Genomic DNA, 18,993 nt, shown 5'->3' on the forward strand with positions numbered 1-18,993 from the left:
GAACTTAAAGACTATTTACATTTCTTTAACTATTGTTTGAGAGAGCTGATAAAATATAATTCCTAATCAAGAACAAACATCGCAGATATACAGCCTTTGTTACGCTCTTGATTAGTAAGCAACTAATTAAGATTTCACTGTAGATTTTCAAGATCCTGCCTGATATTGTTCCTTAGAAAAAGGTACAAATCTAGGCCTTCATATGGGTCAGTAGGGAATGCTAGTCTCTCTTCTTCCAAGATGAATGTGCATAAGTCAAATATTTCCTTGTCACAAGGATACGTTTCTCTAAAAAGACACTCACCTCTGCAAGTGTCAATGTCTTCGATTGGGACACCTGACTGATAATTTTGAGTTCCATATAGTGTAGGAATTTGGTACATAACTGCGGGGCGTCCACTTGGCATAAGTGAGTTTCTTGTTGGCCTAATGAGATGCATGTTCCACACCTTCACAACTTCATCCAACTCATCCTGCAATATTATTAGAACTCTGTTGTATACCCATCTTTAACAGTCTATACATATTATTTGTAAGACAAAAATTATATTTTTGTAATTTGATATGGAATAAGTACGATTTTTCAGTGAATATTTAGGATTAATGCTTGGATGAAACATCATCATCATAATTCTTAAAATACATTGAAACATTTATTTTATGAATGTAATAAATCGTAAAGACTTTGCTGCCATGCATTAAGAAAAATTGCCCACATGTCCAAATTCTTATTTTGCCTAAAGGGTCATTTAAGAACAAATTATTTTTTGCAGAATAAATAAATAGTCTTACTTCAAGCAAAGACTTTAAAAAATGTTATATATCTTCCAAAACTATAAAAAAGGATATATTTTAAGAATCTTTATCACACATGTTTATGTCAACAATGCATAACAGCTGGGACACAACTGGAGAGGACCATCTTTCATACATGTGACATATATAATTCCAAAATGTGGTCTGTCACACATTTATTAAAATGTGGTGAAGTTCAGAGGTCATAGATTCTTAACAACTGACATATATTCAAGTTTCTTTTAAGGCAATGATGCAAAAGCAATAGGGACTTTTAAGTGATAAAACTATACCAAGTCTTTCGTTTTCTCTCGTCATTTATCATCTCATTTCTATACCCCTCAGAATAAACTAGAGGGAAAACAAACAAAAAATATCAAGAAATTATAATCATCATCACCACCACAGGTTCACATCATCAACAGCAACAATATTTTTTATTGCTTGTATTTTTTCAACGGTTTAAAGTCTTTTAACAATTGCATACATGCAGCAAATTGTTATATATCAAAAGCACAATACCCCGCACACAGTACAAACAATAACAAATGAACATGCACATACCAATATGTGCTAAATATCCATATGACATATGGTCAGCATTTACTCACAGCCTCGTCTTGGAGCAATGACAATGCAATCATCATCAGTCTATCCAGATTTCAATACAATTTTCTAATATATATATATATATATATATATATATAGACACACACACACACACACACACCATGTCGGCTTATTCTGCGTGTCGTGTAATTCTGCGCAACGATACGTCATTTCTGTAAACAATGGATCATGTGTTGTTTTTGGTCGACAATTCAATTTGTGCAAAAAAGAATGAATGTCCTTTAAATAATGAAAGTGATGTTCATAAAGTGTACACAAATATTTCATATTTATATTCTAAATGCATGTGAAAATGTGAATTCTAATGGTCAACCACAGGTACTCAAAGCGAGGTTGATGTTGAAAAAAGCAGCAAGCAAAAGGAACAAAATTATACAGAGTGACATAATTATCTCAGATTACCGCCATGGCCCCATTCTGACATAGGACCCTGTTTATCATACCTTAAAAGAGACAACTTGTCAACTTGCCATTCGAAATGATTCTCAGTAGTCTGTTTCTTGTTACGTGTTTAGGCTCGAATAAACAGTAACACAGAAAGTGTGAAAACAACAAACTTTTCAAAATTTAACAAATAATTTATTTTCCTGGAAAATTCTGTAAAAATGAAAAAAAGAAGAAGAACTTAGGGTTTCAGAATCAAATCCAAAAATAATCTAAGAATAATCCACGAATTAAATTGCAAAGGTCCTAGTAATAAATTTACTAATAATTTCAAGTTCGAATTCTGATGGAAAATCCAAGATGGATGATGATGACGTATGCTGTAGTCAGTACTGTGCTTATCTACAGTTCCTTGTAGAAATACAAATAATGGCACTCCAGTGTTGGAAATCCAAATTAAATTTGTAAGCAATGTCTTTCCAACATTTTTGTGTGAGCACTCCTCGAAATACTTCAGAGAATAAAGAATTAATCCATTTGAAATCCATCTGATCTGAAGAATTATTATAGCTCAAATCTGGCTACAACACATTAACTTCACATCAGTATGAAAAGCCCAAAACAGAAATATCTCTCAAACCAAAGATTATATTGTATCATAAGACGCAGTTTCGAAATTCCCCCAAGTTGCGAAATCAGAGGGGGTCACATGATCATGTTTATATCACATACACAGAATATGGCCTTGATTAGACCAATGATTTTATTCCCAGAATTAAAATTTAAAAAAAGTGTTTACTTCTTAACCCACGTAGTCCCATCATGACCTTGACAACAACCAATCATTTTAAAATAAAATAGAACTTTGTTTACTAATTCTGAATCCAGTTCAGAATTTAGATCAACACCTGTTGTTTAGAAACTAACAGTCAAGGTCAAACACTGTTCTGAAAAAATATCATCTCTAGTGAATAAATTTACATTACATAAGCATGTAAGAAAAATACAAATTTAAAACTGAAAAACAAACAATTGAATTAATATATATATATATATATATATATATATATATATATATATATATATATATATATATATATATACACGTTTTAGGTGCGTTGTGGGCAGTCATCCCGAAAGTGGGTTTACGGGAAGGACATGATATAGTTTACATTTCAAATCAAAATACATATACATAGGTTGTATTTCTTACATAGTAATTATGTATATGTTGAAAATAAGTATATACACTTATGTTATAGTCCTATTCATGTTTTCGGTTCGTGGGCAGATATATAAATTTCATGGGCAGTTTTGACCTTTAGGTTGAAGATGACAAAGTAACTGCCCAAAAATACGTTCACGAAGAACAAACATATAGCATTCTGCCCGTGAATACGGCCACGGGAACAATATATAGCGTACTGCCCACGAATACGTTCACAAGTAACAAATATATAGCATGACTTTCCGGTGTGCGCACGCAAAATGGTTGTCAAGACACGACGATAAACATTAATCTATTAAAGCATCCTTTGCAATGGCCAGCGTACATATAGCGGACGTGAGGTTCGTTTTTCACAGCTTGTTTGAAATAAATGGATGATTATATATCCAGTGTAACAACTTGTCTTGACAGCTTATGGATGCTAATGTTTGACATTTATTGTGAAGATGATTGTTCACTGCTTGTTGATGAATTCGTAGCTTCTGTTAATCGATGCTATAGCTCAATTTAACTGTCATACACTGATATGTTTAAGTCTGCTTGCACAGTTAACTATGCAGAGTTATGGAAATATAACAAATTGGTTTTAATAACTTTCAGAGTTTGTTTTACTATTACTCAATATTTGTTTCAAGTACTATAAAGGCTGTGATAGGTTGGGTGGCTTAGATTACAAATCAGGCCCTTCTCACTTGGGGGGTGGGGGGTGGGTACTGCCCATTATGAATATTACTGGTCCTAGATGTCCAACCTGATATTTATGACATATAGGTTCAACATCTTACTGCCAGCAGAAATGGTGTTCTGTAGTATTTTTCCCAGTCAATAGTTTATGGATATATTATGTCATGTACTATGCTTGTTTAATTCTCTCATCTCAGTTCTGACGTTACCATTGAATGCTATAATGTTCCCAGACATCCGGTATTCTTGGTTATTAAAATTATATATATACACAGATAACTGAAGGTGAGTTCTCATTATTCCCTAACAATTGTAATTAGTGGGGCTGTAGCAATTGATGGTCTGAGAATTCAAGTTAACTGGTTCAAAACTTGGGTAAACAACAAACTGTTTTCTTCCTTTGACAGGCATCATAAAGTTTTGCATCTTTGTCTCTCTGATGACTGTGGTACACAAGTTACAGACTTTGCCTTAGAATGAGCCTGATTTTTGATACTTGTTACTGAATGGGGTGGGGTAGGGAAGTAACAAAATTATTAAAGGTGGAATGTATGCAAACCATGCTGGAAATAGATATGTGCCAGCAACTGCAACATGTAAGCTTCAATCAATTTGGAAACTATAAGCTTTATCCTGTAAATATTAACAGTTCACACCCTGTATAAAAGATGATTTTGTGTTTGATTAACTGGAACTGTTAATTTATTATGTTAAGGAATTTATTGTTTTAACCCTAGTAAATGTAATATAATTAGGTCAAAAGTTCCAGTTTGTTTATTGTTTCCAGAGTTGATTATTGTAACTGGAAGAACCTGTTTCTAAGTGTTAAATGAAACGAAAGAGATATTGTTTACTCAAGTGATATAAAATAAAAGTTTAAAATGAACTGAAAGAAATATTGTTTATTCAAGTGATACAAAATAAATGCAAAAGTGTATATTCATTAAGAAGTGTATTGTCAATTGCAAATAAATGAAGATTTATCTTATTTTGTTCTTTACTTGTGTACAAAATTATACCTGGATTGGGCAATAATTACTTGGACTCCATTTGGAAAAGAAAAATCTATATGTCCTAAATACCTAATGTTCATATCATAATGCTCTTTTAATGGACGATTATGCTTTTCAGCTGACGTTACCATATTGCCAAGTGAACTAATAGTATGGCCTTCGGTGTGGCCCACTAATCACATTTGTAAATGAATTATGCATACAATAGAGAAATAGCTCTTAAAATATCTTATGAGTTGAACAATGTGTGTACACAAATAAACATGAAGCAAATCTTTGAACTTGTATGCCACACATGCAAGTGAATTGGTGGTTTTCATATGTAACTTGTGTACTCTTATGGCTTTTGTCTATATTACTTTTAGCCATTTCTATTCACACACCAGAACACAACCTTTTTTGTCTGATTCAGGTACTAATGCAAAACTTATTTCAGCTGTAACTGAAGTATACAGAATTTTTCCTGACGTTGAGGCCTACTGTGTAGACACTATAGCTGTAAGTCATCAAATCAAATGGAAGACAACAGTGTGCAGTTGAAGAAAATGATATATACCCAGTACCATTTAGAGTTATCTTAAAGAAAAGTCACAATGCACACTGATACAAGTAGTTTTAGAAAATGCATTTGTTCCACATACATTTTAACTTAACCCAAAAGTTCAGTCTCTTGCCTAAAATTCAATCAGATGTATGCATTTATTCCATAAAACACAAAGATATAATGAACCAAATCATTTTCATTATTGAGTTAGGTAGTAGGCTATGTTAAAGAGTGCAATCACTTTATCGATTTTTTTTCCATTACATTTTTATTTATTATAAAATGACATTTCTTAGTGGAGTGCTAGCAACTGTAACTTGAGGAATATTTTGTACATGCTGGCCTAAGTGTCATGAATATACTGTGCTACATTTTGCTTTATTAGGTATAATACTATCATGAGACTTGCTTGATTAAATCCTGAATTTGTCAGTTACACTTACAAGTCCACTGGTAGAATTTAAAATCTGTGACAGTTTGGGAACTTTTTTTGCAGTAACTGCAAATCACTTTGCCTTCACAGTCAATGAATTCAAGCCATTGATAATTGTCAAACCATTGTGACTGAAAATGTGATTGTCTCTTAGTTGTGTCCTATTTGATAATTTTGCTGCCACAGAGTCTGGATTGTGTCTCTGAAGAAATAGTTCATCTAGACTCTGTTGCAGTATTACATTTTATATGTTCAATTTAATGAATTTTCTTTCTTTGAATCATTCTTATGTCATAACTTGCGAAAATAGTTTAGTTAACAATATTTATTCAAACAGAAAAGATAACCTCACTTGACAAATCATCCTACTAAAGTGATCATGGCATACACTTTTATCTTTGAAATTCAAATATTGCCCACTCGTTAATTAACATAACTAATATTGCACATTGAAGGTGATCATATGTATCATCAGTTTTAAAAAAATAAAGACATAATACTATCATTTAATCACTGCATACAGGAAACAGACACTTGTTTCTGTAAAATGCCTTTCATTGGATTACTTTGGTTTATTAAAACCAAACAGCAATCCACTCAGGATTTTCTAGGGTAGATACAGAGAATATATTATGGTCATTCAGAAAACTATCAATACATCAGACCAGATTGTTTTTATTATTATTTAGGCAAAATAACTTAGTAAGTCAGATGGCAAACATGAGGATGGTGATAGGTTATGTGGAATTTGCATTGAATCATCTGATCCCAGAAGATTTGATACAATGTCACTGGCTGTGGTAATCATCAAGTGCAGTTGCACGGCACCATTAGACTTATCAAGATACCATAAGCTAGAAAGATGAAGAAAAAGAAAAACGATGACCCAAAGACAAATCCTGCAAACTGTGTGCAAAAATGATTCCACAGATTATAGATGAAAACTTTACTATATTTAGCTTCAAGATATTAATAAATTCGGATTACTTCCTCCAGTCTGCTACAGTAATTCATGCCCATTGCACTCATAAATTGATTATAGTCCTTGCAGTATTTTGTGTGGGCCACAATATTTTAATTGATGCAGCTGATGCTCCATTCTTCAGTTCAGTGTTGATTCAAACATAGCAATGTCCCTTTGGGATGTGTGCATAAATAAAGAATGCCTGTCCCTTCATTACCACACTTGTTGAATTTATCGTCTCTCTCTGAAAACTGTACCATGTGAGAAAGAATTTTATAAACAAACTGGACATAAGTATTGCTAGACATATACTCAGACCTGAGACTTCATAAAAGACTGCTTACTTGTGAGGCATTATTAGTGCTAGGGCTTGAGGTAATAACTTGCTATATGTTTGGTAAGGCAAAATAAGGGGCCTTATGACTTAAATTGAAACTGTGAAAAAAACAAAAGGTTCAAATGCAATAAACTTTTGTTTTTCCTCATTTGTTATATTACAGTGCCATATATTACAGTGCCATGAAAGGTCATTTCTTTTATCTTTTTAATCCCTTGCCAATTTTAAGTCATCATCACTAACCAAGTCTCTAAATCAATTCTTGGCATATTTAGCTAAAATGGTGTCTACTGTTCCATTATATCATTGTTTAGCTTGCTTGTATGGAGCTTAACACCATTTTTCAGGACATCATAGACTTTACATGGCAGCCAACATATTTATTGGAAGAAATCAACACACATAACGCTACTGGCAAGCTTTCTCATATACACACATTGGTTGGACTAGAGAGAGTTGATTAGTGATGTGTATGCCTAGACCATTCTATAATCCAGGGCCCCATGATTGAATACAGCTTAAAGAAATTAACCCTAATTCAATTTCCTTGTTGCATTTAAATCATAACACCCACCATGCAAAGTGACACATGTCTCAAGATTTCCAAATTTGTATATGTTTTGCAACTTTTAATTCTGAGTTGATGCATGTGGATGTGGAAATTCAGTTACTGAATACTTAGCTACTTATATAAGGAGCTCTCACACTGGTAAAAGCATGCAATTGGGATTGTATTTGCATGAGGGCAATTAATTGTTCAAAATACTGTTTTAGCTAACTACATATGCGAAGGGTTGATGTATAAAAAAGAGGATCAAGAAATCCTAGCTGGTAAAGATAATTGTATCCAACTTGATAGAAAGTGAGAAGGCCTTCTAATTTTGTACAGCAGTTTCATTAAGGAACCAACTATAATACCATTAGAAGTTTATGAGCAGCAAAAACCACATTTAGGACCAACTAGACATCAAAACCATATGCATAGTTCCATTTACGGCCAACCAGACATCAAATAGGTCATCTAGTGAAAGCACAATGTCAAAATGACCAGCCATCTAGGAGAAGTAGCAAGGAAGGGGTTTTCCAGATGCCCATTAAAACAGCCATATTGGAGGTTAGATTGGCACTATTTTCATTTACATCCAACTAGACATAAGAAGTCTTTCACTGATATGACGATTCATTCAGGAGAAGTAGTTATACCAAGATTTTCAGGATGGCCACATTGGTGGCCTTATAGGATGTCTGTACAGCACCATAATTCTCATTCAGGACCTGCTAGACATCAACATAAGTATTTTGTACACATGTTGACACGCTGACACAATTATCCATTCAGAAGTAGTGATAAAAAGTTTCTTAATATGGCTACTGTGGCAACCACATTGTATGTGTGAGTGGCACCATCTTGTTTTTTCTTCCAGATATTTTCACACAAATATCATATTTAAAGATAACATGAATTCATACAAGATCTTGTCGGTTTATTTCATAACAGATTTTTCCCTCATATTAATATAATCTTTTGAAAACATTTATACATTATAGTTCTAGAAATTTTTCATGCTCTCAGAAACTATTAAAATCACAGCAGAAAGTGTTATGTTATATCTTTATTCAGCACTGAAAAATATTTATGAACTCTTAAAGTTTTTTCCCCTATATTAACTTAATTTAATGAAGATTTTCAGACTATAACCTTTCCATTGGATTTATTTTTTCAAACATGGCGTAAAAAGTATGTTATAGTAACCAATTTTTACATTGCCTTCACCATCGCAGAAATCTCTATAATCAATTTCCTAGTAAAGAAAAGCCAAGAAAATAAATGGACAGTTAATATTCACTTCAGGATCACAGACCTGAGGCAAATATGTCATTGTTAAATCAAACATTTTTATTGTGTTTCCTTAGACCTAAATATATATATATACTTGCTGTTACTCTAAACGAAGGCTGGTGATCCAGTTGATAACCTTTTGGGGGTTTTAAGGATGTCTTTAAAATTAAGGCCTTAAAAATGTTGAGATCTTATATTAAAAATGACAATTTGAGTCTTGCAGATTCATGTCCACAGGTGCCCAAATAAAAAAAAAAGGGGGGGTGCAAGGGGCAAGCTTGTTGGTGTGTTATAAAATAACTGACTTATCATCGGTGTGCTGACAGGTGATGTGTAATTAAATCACTGTTGTAATATTAATAATGAGTGAGTCTGCACAAAGGAATTTCATACAGCTAAACTAGCTCAACAACTAGAGGCAATTAAGAAATATATCCACATTCGTGATTCTGTCAAATGGCAGATACAACAGCATCAGGAAGCTCAAGTGGCATTTACAGAAGGTAAAGAGCCGCTATACTTGTTATCTTTTTAGGGATGTGCTTGGATTTTGCCCTCAAGCTGGAGCAGTCATAGGATATATAATAAATCGCCACAGTCGGAATTTATCCCCAAGCTGGGGTAATCGATGGGTAAAGACTTATCCACAGTCGGGGTTTTATTCAAGCTTCAGGTGCAAGTTTTTGTGCATCTCCATGCCCTTGCATAAAACACAGTTACACGTTTTTTTATATAGATATTTTTCAGTTGTAGACAGGAATAATAAGTATTTGCGAGTGTTTGAAATGAATGGGTTCATTATGAATTGAGTGGCACTACATTTCAAAAGCAAAATTGGATTGAAATGCAAGAACTGTAGTACGGAATTAGTGTTGGTTCTGGATCGTAGAATGGAATTGTGTGTGTGTGATTGGATTTTTAACGTAGCTTGAATAATTTTTCAGTCATATTGCTACGATGTCTGCAGTGTGGCAGTTTATAGTGATGTATAGCACTGGGGCATCATGCTGCAAACATGTAGTATGATGTTGCACCCAGTCACATTATCCTGACACCAGGCTGATCAGTCCTAACACTAACCTCTTAATGCTGAGCGCCTAGCGAGGTAGCTGTTAATACCATTTTTGTAAGTCTTTGGTATGACTTGGCTGGGGTTTGAACCCATGACCTCCCGCTTCTGAGGCGGACGCTCTAACCACTAGGACACCGGAGTGGTCAGAATGGAATTGTAACAATTACAATGGAAGCAATTTGTATTATGCTTGTTGGGGCATTCCTCACTGATGGCTGTCAGTGACATCATCATGGGAATGTGTAACAGCCACATTTTGTAAGAACAAGGTTTAGTTGGTGAACAATACAGACACTTTTCTGCCATTTCCACTGGCATCATCTCATATGATGTTATTTAAAAAAACTTCCTACAACATACTCACAACATATAAAACCTATATGCAAATCTGATGAAAGCTGCTTGTGTTTCTGAAACACATATTCCATACTGGTGGCAAGAATGTCCAAATCTACATTACAAAAATGAAAACATTACCATCCATCTAGGAGTTGCAAATGTATGAAATCCTCTTGTTGGGTAGTTTTACTAACAGGCTTTACAGCAGGGCCTTCCATTAGATTTAAATGTGGCAGGTAAGTTGACAAAGTAGGGTGGGGGGTTGGGGGGACCTACCCCAATGGGGATAATTCATTTTTTTTTTAAAGTAGCATGGTGTAAAGTAAAAGTAGATGGGCTGATAAGGAATCCACTGAATTTACAGACTAAAGGTTCAGACATTTGTTTTTAAGAGAAAAATGAAAGAAGGAAACAATACAACAGATATTTTAATATGACTTTAATGTTTATTTTCTAGATTTAATTAAGATTATGAATCAGAATCAGTCTCCAACTCCACTGTAAAGTTTATCTATTACTTCTTCTGCTCAGGCACCTGCAAATTAAAACAAAATTGTAATGCTTAAATAAAGTCATATCATCTCAGCACTAGTTACATATGCAGAAGTCATGTTAATCAGCATTATAAAAATGTATGAAATTTTCTTCACTGCACTTGTGCTTCCCTTACTATCGTTAAGCCATGATACAAGATAACTTTGCACTTACTTGTCATTTCTGGCAAGTGGATGGTGCAATCAATTTGCACAAAGATGAATTTATTTCATCCAAATATTTCATGTGAATAAAAATTCCAAATGGAGGCACTTGTCCGATCAGACAAGATATATGCATATTGTAGTTAGCTGGACTCTAGCTCTGATAGTCCTGGGCAATAGGATAAGCTGATTTTGTTATCAGTTTAGAAATGCATCCGCTTTGCAAATACTATGCTTTAAAAGACGAAACTGAATCCAATATTGATGAAATAAGAGTCATTTGGATTACCTTGTTTTTTATCATTCTGCGTTGGTTGGGTGCATATTTGAGGGTCTCTGATATGGTCTCTTCCATTCCATTTGCCTTTGCTTTGCCATTAGTTTTCAAGCAGGCTTCTGCATGAGTAATACAATGTTTTAAAATAAGTTTCACAACAAAGGATGCATTGCATTTTTCTAAATGCCAGCAATAATCAATGGAATATTTTTAAAACATGTACTTTGAAATGTGTCTCAAGTTACTTTATCAATTCATTTAAAAATCTCTGGCAAGTCACATGAAAAACACAATTTAAATCAAGCCATACTTACTTATCAAAACCTGACATATCACAAGCTCTTGAAATGCTTTTTTCCCTTTACGTCCCTTTTGACTATACTCTGGCCAGTCTTTTTGTTTTAAGCTTTTTCATCATCCTGCAGACACTATCCCCAATTGTAAACCTGCCAAGGGAGCTCAAGTAGCATATCTGAAAATAATAATAATAATAATATTACTATTTTTTGATTTTGATATTATTATTAGTAGTAGTATTTCATGATTGATGTGACAAAATATGCTTGTATATAGTTATTTTTTGCCATGGTTTTGCAAGCAAATTTAATTTCTCTAACTTGAAAAAAATTTGATAACATTAACTATGCAACACAATGTACTAATAGCAATTATAAACCAAATTAACCACCGTGAATCTATTAACTTCATAAATGACATTCACTCAAGGATTGAATTAAAGTAGCCACATAATATGTAATAGTGTATATGTAGTAAAATACCTGTTACATGTTCATCTCTAAACATGTTTTGGCCTACATCCGTAAGACAAAACAGCCGACCACTACATGTTCACCCCACCCCCAAAAATAATTATACAGGCACTGCAGAACTTGCATAATGCATATTGAGGTTCACAACAGCAAATAAAGGTTATAACAGTTTTTTTAAATAGAAAATAAAGCCCCAATTTACCATCTTCTTGGAGAGTTTGGGATTCTCCTCCAACCTCTGGCAAAGGCCCTCTAGTTCCTCCACTGAATCACATGGCATTCCAAGAATTTCTTCTCTATATTCTGTGTCTGGGCCTTGTGTATGAACTTGGAGGGCCAGCTGCTCCAACAAATTCTCAATATTTGTGTCCAGTTTCATAAGTACATTGAACTGGAAATCTGTAACAGATTTGTGATGAAATTAGTTTTGAAAGATCAAGATCATTATTATAAACTCCTTAAAAAGATCTGTACAGTGAACATGGGTTTAACAATGAAATATATTTATGAAATGAAATACATGGTTTTTGTACAGTTTATATGAAAACTTTTCCCTATAATCCTTTATTTTTTTATTCCCTGGATATGTTGTTTCACTGCTGGTGTCTGTAAAGTCTGCATTCAATGTAGATGGTTTAGGCGTCTGACTTACACAAGACAATGGTATACATCAGAAAGAAAAATTAAAAAACCAATGGAATGATGAACAGTCGACACATCAATGAAAAACAATTCATTGTTTATTTGCACAAATAAGTCTTGAACAGTATGTTTTATGACTTATAATTTAATTAATTAACATCTCACAATGTTCTGAAATAACAGTATCTAAGCTACAAGAGCTTGTGCTTTCATGTCATAATCTTCCATTTTGCAAACAAATTTTGATGTTGAATCAATGTATATGACCTTAGCATTGAACACTAACATTCAAAATGTCTACAAGATGACAAGACTATTATCAACTGAAGTGACAACAAACCAATGAGTTTTACGTGCATTGAACATAAGCATTTTTAAATGCTACAAAATGTGTTTTTAGTGTATGGCCACAAATTACCCAACATTTTGTCAAACATAAAACAGTTCTACTACCTTAGATGAGAATTAAATTCATAAATACAGTGTATAATTGACCTACTCGTATTTAGAGAGCTGTAAATGAAATAAGAGATTATATAAAAGTCAACACCTGTAGTATTTGTTTCATTATTCTATAATGTACATTTTTTTTCCATCCTCAATACTTACTACTTGCATAGGAACTGGCAGAGAGAAATCTTTATATTCTCCACTCCAGAGTGGATGGGGATGGTGATGGTGTTGTCCTTCTGGATGCAGCTAAGAGTATAAAGATTATCACTACTCCTTAATTGCAGTAAAAAAGAAACAAAGAAATCAGACTGGATTTTTTGGCATGTAAACAAAATGCATACTGGTTGCAATGACCACTGTATATAAAGCAGTGATACAATATATCACAAAATGCATTCTTTTTTAACAAAACATCTAATCTCATATATACAGCATCATGAGTAAGTAAGTACTCTTAAACACATCTTATTAAACAGACAGAAAAATGATGAAATTTATACATACTTTTGATAAAGAATTTCCAATTGTGGCATGGTATAAAAGCAATTGATAAAAAATAAAAAGAGACCAGATAAACTAAATAGAACATACCAGCAGGATAAGAGGAAATCTTGGAGTCTGCAAAATACTCTCCATTTCAGGAGGTTTTGGATGAGATGGCTGACCAGAAAGGTTTCCACTTGAGATTTTCATCTTTAAATAATCATCCTAGAGTGCACCAAAGTCATGTGAACTTGATCCAATTCCAACATTACTGCTGCTTGAGTGCTTAGATCCAGTATTGCCTTCACTAACTGATGTTATTAATACCTCTCTCTCATCAGCATAATTTCCATCATTTTTCAAAACTCCCATTGTAAAACCTCTGCTGAAGAAACTAACACTACACCATAAGGATTTAAAGAACTACTGCCCGGTTTCTAATCTCCAATTCATATAAAAAATCTTACAAAAGGTTGTTCAACCCCAGCTTGCATCTTGTCTGAATTCAAACAGTCTTTTTAGCAATGTACAATCTGCATATCGCCCTTGCCACAGGACACAAATTGTGTCTGCAAATAGATTACACTCCAGCCCAGTTGATCTATGTTGTGGTGTTGCACAGGGGTCTGTTCTTGGACCTGTTCTCTACACTCTATACACTCAGCTGCTCTCAAGTGTCATAGATCATCGTCCAGTGTCTCACCAATTGTACACTGATGACACCCAAATATACAAATCTAGCCACCCAACTGAAGTTGATGCTACCATCCAAGGTGTAGAGATGTGCATTTCTGATGTGAAATCATGGATGACTTGTAACAAGCTGCAGATGAATGATGATAAAACTGAGGCCATTCTGATTACAACACAAAGACTTTCTCATTCACATCCTTTACCTCACACAATAAATATCAGCAACACCAACATTAAATTCACACAATCAGTACAAAACCTAGGTGTTACTCTGGACAGTACTCTCACATTGCACCAACATGTCATGAACATATGCAAGGCTGCATATCTTGAGCTGAGACGCATCAGCTCCATTCTCAGATATCTTTCAGTTGATGCCACTAAAACACTTGTGTGTTCATTACTGCTTTCAAGACTGGACTATGGTAACTCAATTCTGTCTGGTTCATCTTAATATCTACTGCAGAGACTTCAAAAAGTTCAAAACATAGCTGCTTGGATCATACTTAGAGTACCACAATCAGAGCACACCTCCCCGCTGCTCTGTACCCAACACTGGCTATCCATTCGATCCAGAATCAAACACAACATTAGTTCTCTGTGCTACGTTTCACTGACAGACTCTAGTCCAACATACCTATCCGACCTCACCTATGTGTACACACAAGCAAGATACTTACACTCCTCTTCCGACAATCATATACTCATTATTCTCACTATGAAAACAAAGTCACATGGACAGCATTCTTTTGCATACCAGGGCCCAGCAACATGGAATGAATTGCCCACTGAACTTAGACACAAAGATGCAGTGATCCCATTCAAGAGTGCTCTCAAAACTACTTATTCTGACTACAAAAACAAACTTAATGACTTAATAATGTTACCTACCTTAAATATTCTCAGCATGTTTTTTATGTTTTCTAATTTCATGGTGTTTGTTTTTGTAATCATATCATTGTGTATGTTTTTATGTTGTCTAATGTTGCAAAGCGCTTAGAGCTTCTAAAGATTAGGCGCTATACAAAGTCCTCATTATTATTATTATTATATTTAGCTTGGATGAATATTTTTTAAATCAGTGGCCATAACTAAAAAATGGGATTTTGTTTTATGATCATAAAAGTATGTTGGACACCATCCATGATGTACAATGCTGTCTGACATTTCTATGCACCTAAGGTTTCCATCTCAAATATTAAAGCAAAATGCATACCGAATTTGACAGATTGACGAAAATAAAAAAAAGCAATGCTTACCATTTGAAAAGAGGCAATTGTCACTAGAATATTCTATTCAAAATGATATTAATTTTGGACACAGGGGATACCACCCCCATGTTTTCCTGACTCGTGATATGTCGGCCTATTCTGTGCACAGCTTTAAAAGATGTAATTTTATCCATCGAGCTATAGAAATGAAATACATTTACTGTAGACTGTTTCTGTCAGCAGTTAAGTTGAGTAATTAGGTCAGGTTTATAGCTAGTTTACAAAATTCAATGTAGAATGCCAATAAATGACAAGATATATTTTTGCAAACTAAAGTGATCTTGAAAAAAGATTAGTAAAGTTTAACATTTTATAAAAAATAAGCTATTATGTGGAAAAGAAACAACAATGTGTTTACGTCTAGTTTTGGAAGGTACCGTCTCTAAGGTACCGTCATAATTGTACCGTAGTTTAATGGGTGGAAAGGCCATTGAAAGGTAAGGGCAGTGCGGAGACCATCGAGTATGTTCCAGAATAGCTGAATCTTTGTAGATACATAGATCCATTCGTAACTTCAGTCCGCAAGCGAAACACTGTACTTCGTATCCCAATCCTGACTCAGGTCCGAAGTAGACAAATCCTGTTCTAGCTAAAACATACGAAGAAGGTAATCCTTCCCTACCTGTAGGCCATTTTTGAAACGTGTCCAATCGACGGGCACAATCACAATAGTCAGGTAAGAAGACTGGAAAATGGTAGGGTTTGAACTTGGAGTTCTCACTGGATTTCTCACTCGATTCTTGCTGTAGCGAAGTCATCCTTCTGGTGGGTGGCTATCCTCTTACAACCAATGTTTTATACCGACATGTCCATACGGCAAAGTAAAGTGGGTGGGAAGCCGCACTCGCTTCTGCTACACGATTTGATAGACTTTTTCCAAGGGTCGACTGACGATGTGGTGTGTGGGTAAACGTACAATCTTGTTGGGTTGATAGGTGGTCACTTTCTCTAGACTGCAAGGCTTCTTTCAATATGCCAAAGTTGACCACTCGACTGGTACGATAATTCAGAGTAAGTCCTTTCACTTTACACTTCGTGTGCACTTCTCCTTGTTTGTCCCAGTATTCGTAGCCGTAATTTTTGGGACCGCCACTGACGAAACTTAGAATCTTGTCATTGGGGTGCTTGTCTGTCCAGGCTCCTAAACGGTCTCCTTCGACGTCAGGGTGCTGTTGACTCGGGTGATCGATATAAATGCAACTGTCCATGTCAAAGTAAAAGACACGTTCCCCTAACAGTTCTAAAGCTTCGTACAATTTTAAGCGAGCATGAGCTGTCATGTAAGCTGCAATGATGACATTTCCAAAGGGGTCATCTTCTACAAAGTTCAGATCTTCTTCGTAATTCACCAAGATCAAATCCTCACGAACGACGTCCACGTGTTTCATGAATTTGGCTTTGTCGTGAATCATCTGAAAGTAGCGGGAAGGTTCGGTCAAATACTCCGTCTTGGGTAAACACGGTCATTGTGCCATTTTACCCCACAAGCAATTTAACATCACTTTGGCAAACGATCGCCTGCCTTCGTTTTTCTCAATGTGATCTAAAGTAATGCCTTCTTGTGCCCAGAATTTCTCTCTGAATGTCTTTTGGTCTTCAGGAGTGTGACACCAGGACAGATAGCCACTGGCTTCTTGCTCAGTTTCAAAAAGGCATCCACGTAGTCTGCGAAAATGCCTTTCTGCGTGGGGTCACCCTTGTGGAATTATTGTGTCTTGGGAAAGTGGCAAATTTCGTACACTTCTAACAGTTGGTATCCCATGTTCAGATCTTTGAACAATTCTACGCTGACCCATGTCCCCGTCAAGGCCCGTTCTTCCTGGGTGTGATGACAAGGTTGATCTTGGTTGCACGTTTCAGCACAAGTACGGCACAAAGGAAACATAAGTTTGCCTTGGCAATGGCGAGGTAAGACGGGATGGTATAGGTTCGTGGGAGGCAAAACTTTACACTTGATCAAGCCTTCGTATTGTCGAATGTTTTTTAGGTCGATGTGTTCGGTGAACAATTGTGGGTGCCCTGCAGGAAAGCAACAATATTTGCACACGTAGGGATACAGTGAACACACGTCCAAGTATCTGATTTCTTCTCCTTTCTCTTCGTCAGCTTGGTACAGCAAACAGGTGGCATTGGTCCTTCCTCCGTACAAACTATCACTTGGGTTCAGGGGGTCCATGAACTGGTAACTTTCCATGAGGCGTTTAAACTCGGGATCGGTGTTCAAACGGTGATTGTATTTGTGTTCCCACATTTCCACCACTTGGTATCCTTCCTGTTCTAACTTTAGGCGTGGCTGACAAATGGCCTGGTACAAGTCTTCCATGGTTTGTTGTAAGAACTGATTTTTAGTGCCGCGGTCAGGGTAACAGACGGGACATCCGTGAAATAAGCAACCGTTAAACTCGTACATGATCTTGGGGTTTTCTAAGTCCCAGCCATCGACCGAATGCATTCCGATGATCTTTCGCCCTGTCCGTTGCGGGCATGCTGAATCCATTTGTCTTCCTTGTCGCACAAGTAATGCAACCAGCATGGGGCTTTGACCGAGTATTGACGTTTGACATAGTTGGTCGTTTGAGGACTGATGACAGCCACAGTGTTTTCAGGCATGAATCGTTGTCGGTAGACTAAGGAACACGCTTTGGCAATGGTGCAAGCCTCTTTTAAATGATCAACCCCTCCATGTTCCATGAACAGTTCTCGAAATTTTCCACAGCATCGCCGTAAAATGTCCATGTCGGAACGACGATACTTTAGCATTTCTTCCTGAAAGTCGAAAGGGTCGGAGGCGTGAGCCTGGTACCAAGCGTAAAGTTTCTCGTTCGGTACGCATGTTGTCAGGGTCGTAATAGTGAGCCTGAGGCAAATGGGGTAGAACGGCGTGTTGATTGGCTTCTGTATTGAAAAAGTGTGGAAAGTACCCTTTAGCCATTTCTGTCATTCCAAACATTTTAGGCATTCGACTCAAAGGCATGGCTAAGTAGCTCATCGAATCTTTAAACTGCACCTGTCCCACTTGCATGAAAATGATTTTGGCTCCGTTCAAAGTGATTTTAGGACGCTCGATGCCACGTTCCGTATAACATCTCAAAAGAAACTGTCCATCGTATCCGGAGAAATTGTGAGCCATCACCGTGGCATGGTGATGACAATCTCCATAATAATGTTCGATGTCCTCTTGGCTCCACGTCTTGTCGATGGGGTCTAAGACCCATTGTGTGAAATCGGCTAGTGTGTTCGGTCCTTGAAAGATTTTTTCACGCCCTCCAGGAATCTTACTGCAGTGAGGGCAATAACTCAAGATAGGTTCTTGAATCACTTCTCGCACGCTTGATGAGCCACGCAGAAATTAGGAATGTGAATACTGGTCTCTTGCATGCATTCGAAATCGAAAAAGATGAAATTGCCTTTCTTCTTCTTGTGACCATCCTCTTTCTCTGGTT

The 18,993-nt window shown here is 35.8% G+C and overlaps 1 protein-coding gene and 1 long non-coding RNA gene across 2 annotated transcripts in view; both read right to left on the bottom strand.

Moving 5' to 3' along the window:
- The window catches only part of LOC149801853 (dual oxidase 1-like), an 85,425-nt gene that overhangs the window by 49,945 nt on the left and 16,487 nt on the right, over window positions 1-18,993 (bottom strand). The window contains exon 4 of the mRNA XM_089956225.1: window positions 305-473. The gene's annotated coding sequence lies outside the window, so the exon portion shown is untranslated. The remainder of the gene's footprint in view (window positions 1-304; window positions 474-18,993) is intronic.
- LOC149801854 (uncharacterized) lies at window positions 10,686-15,893 on the bottom strand. The gene is made up of 5 exons (XR_016420727.1): window positions 13,260-15,893; window positions 12,211-12,407; window positions 11,553-11,710; window positions 11,251-11,357; window positions 10,686-10,798 (listed from the first exon to the last, which is right to left on the bottom strand). It is a non-coding gene; the product is annotated as an uncharacterized LOC149801854 (long non-coding RNA).

Source organism: Sinohyriopsis cumingii, chromosome 4 (genome assembly GCF_028554795.1).
Source record: "Sinohyriopsis cumingii isolate HCF-2022 chromosome 4, ASM2855479v2, whole genome shotgun sequence".
Taxonomy (NCBI): Eukaryota; Metazoa; Mollusca; class Bivalvia; order Unionida; family Unionidae; genus Sinohyriopsis; species Sinohyriopsis cumingii.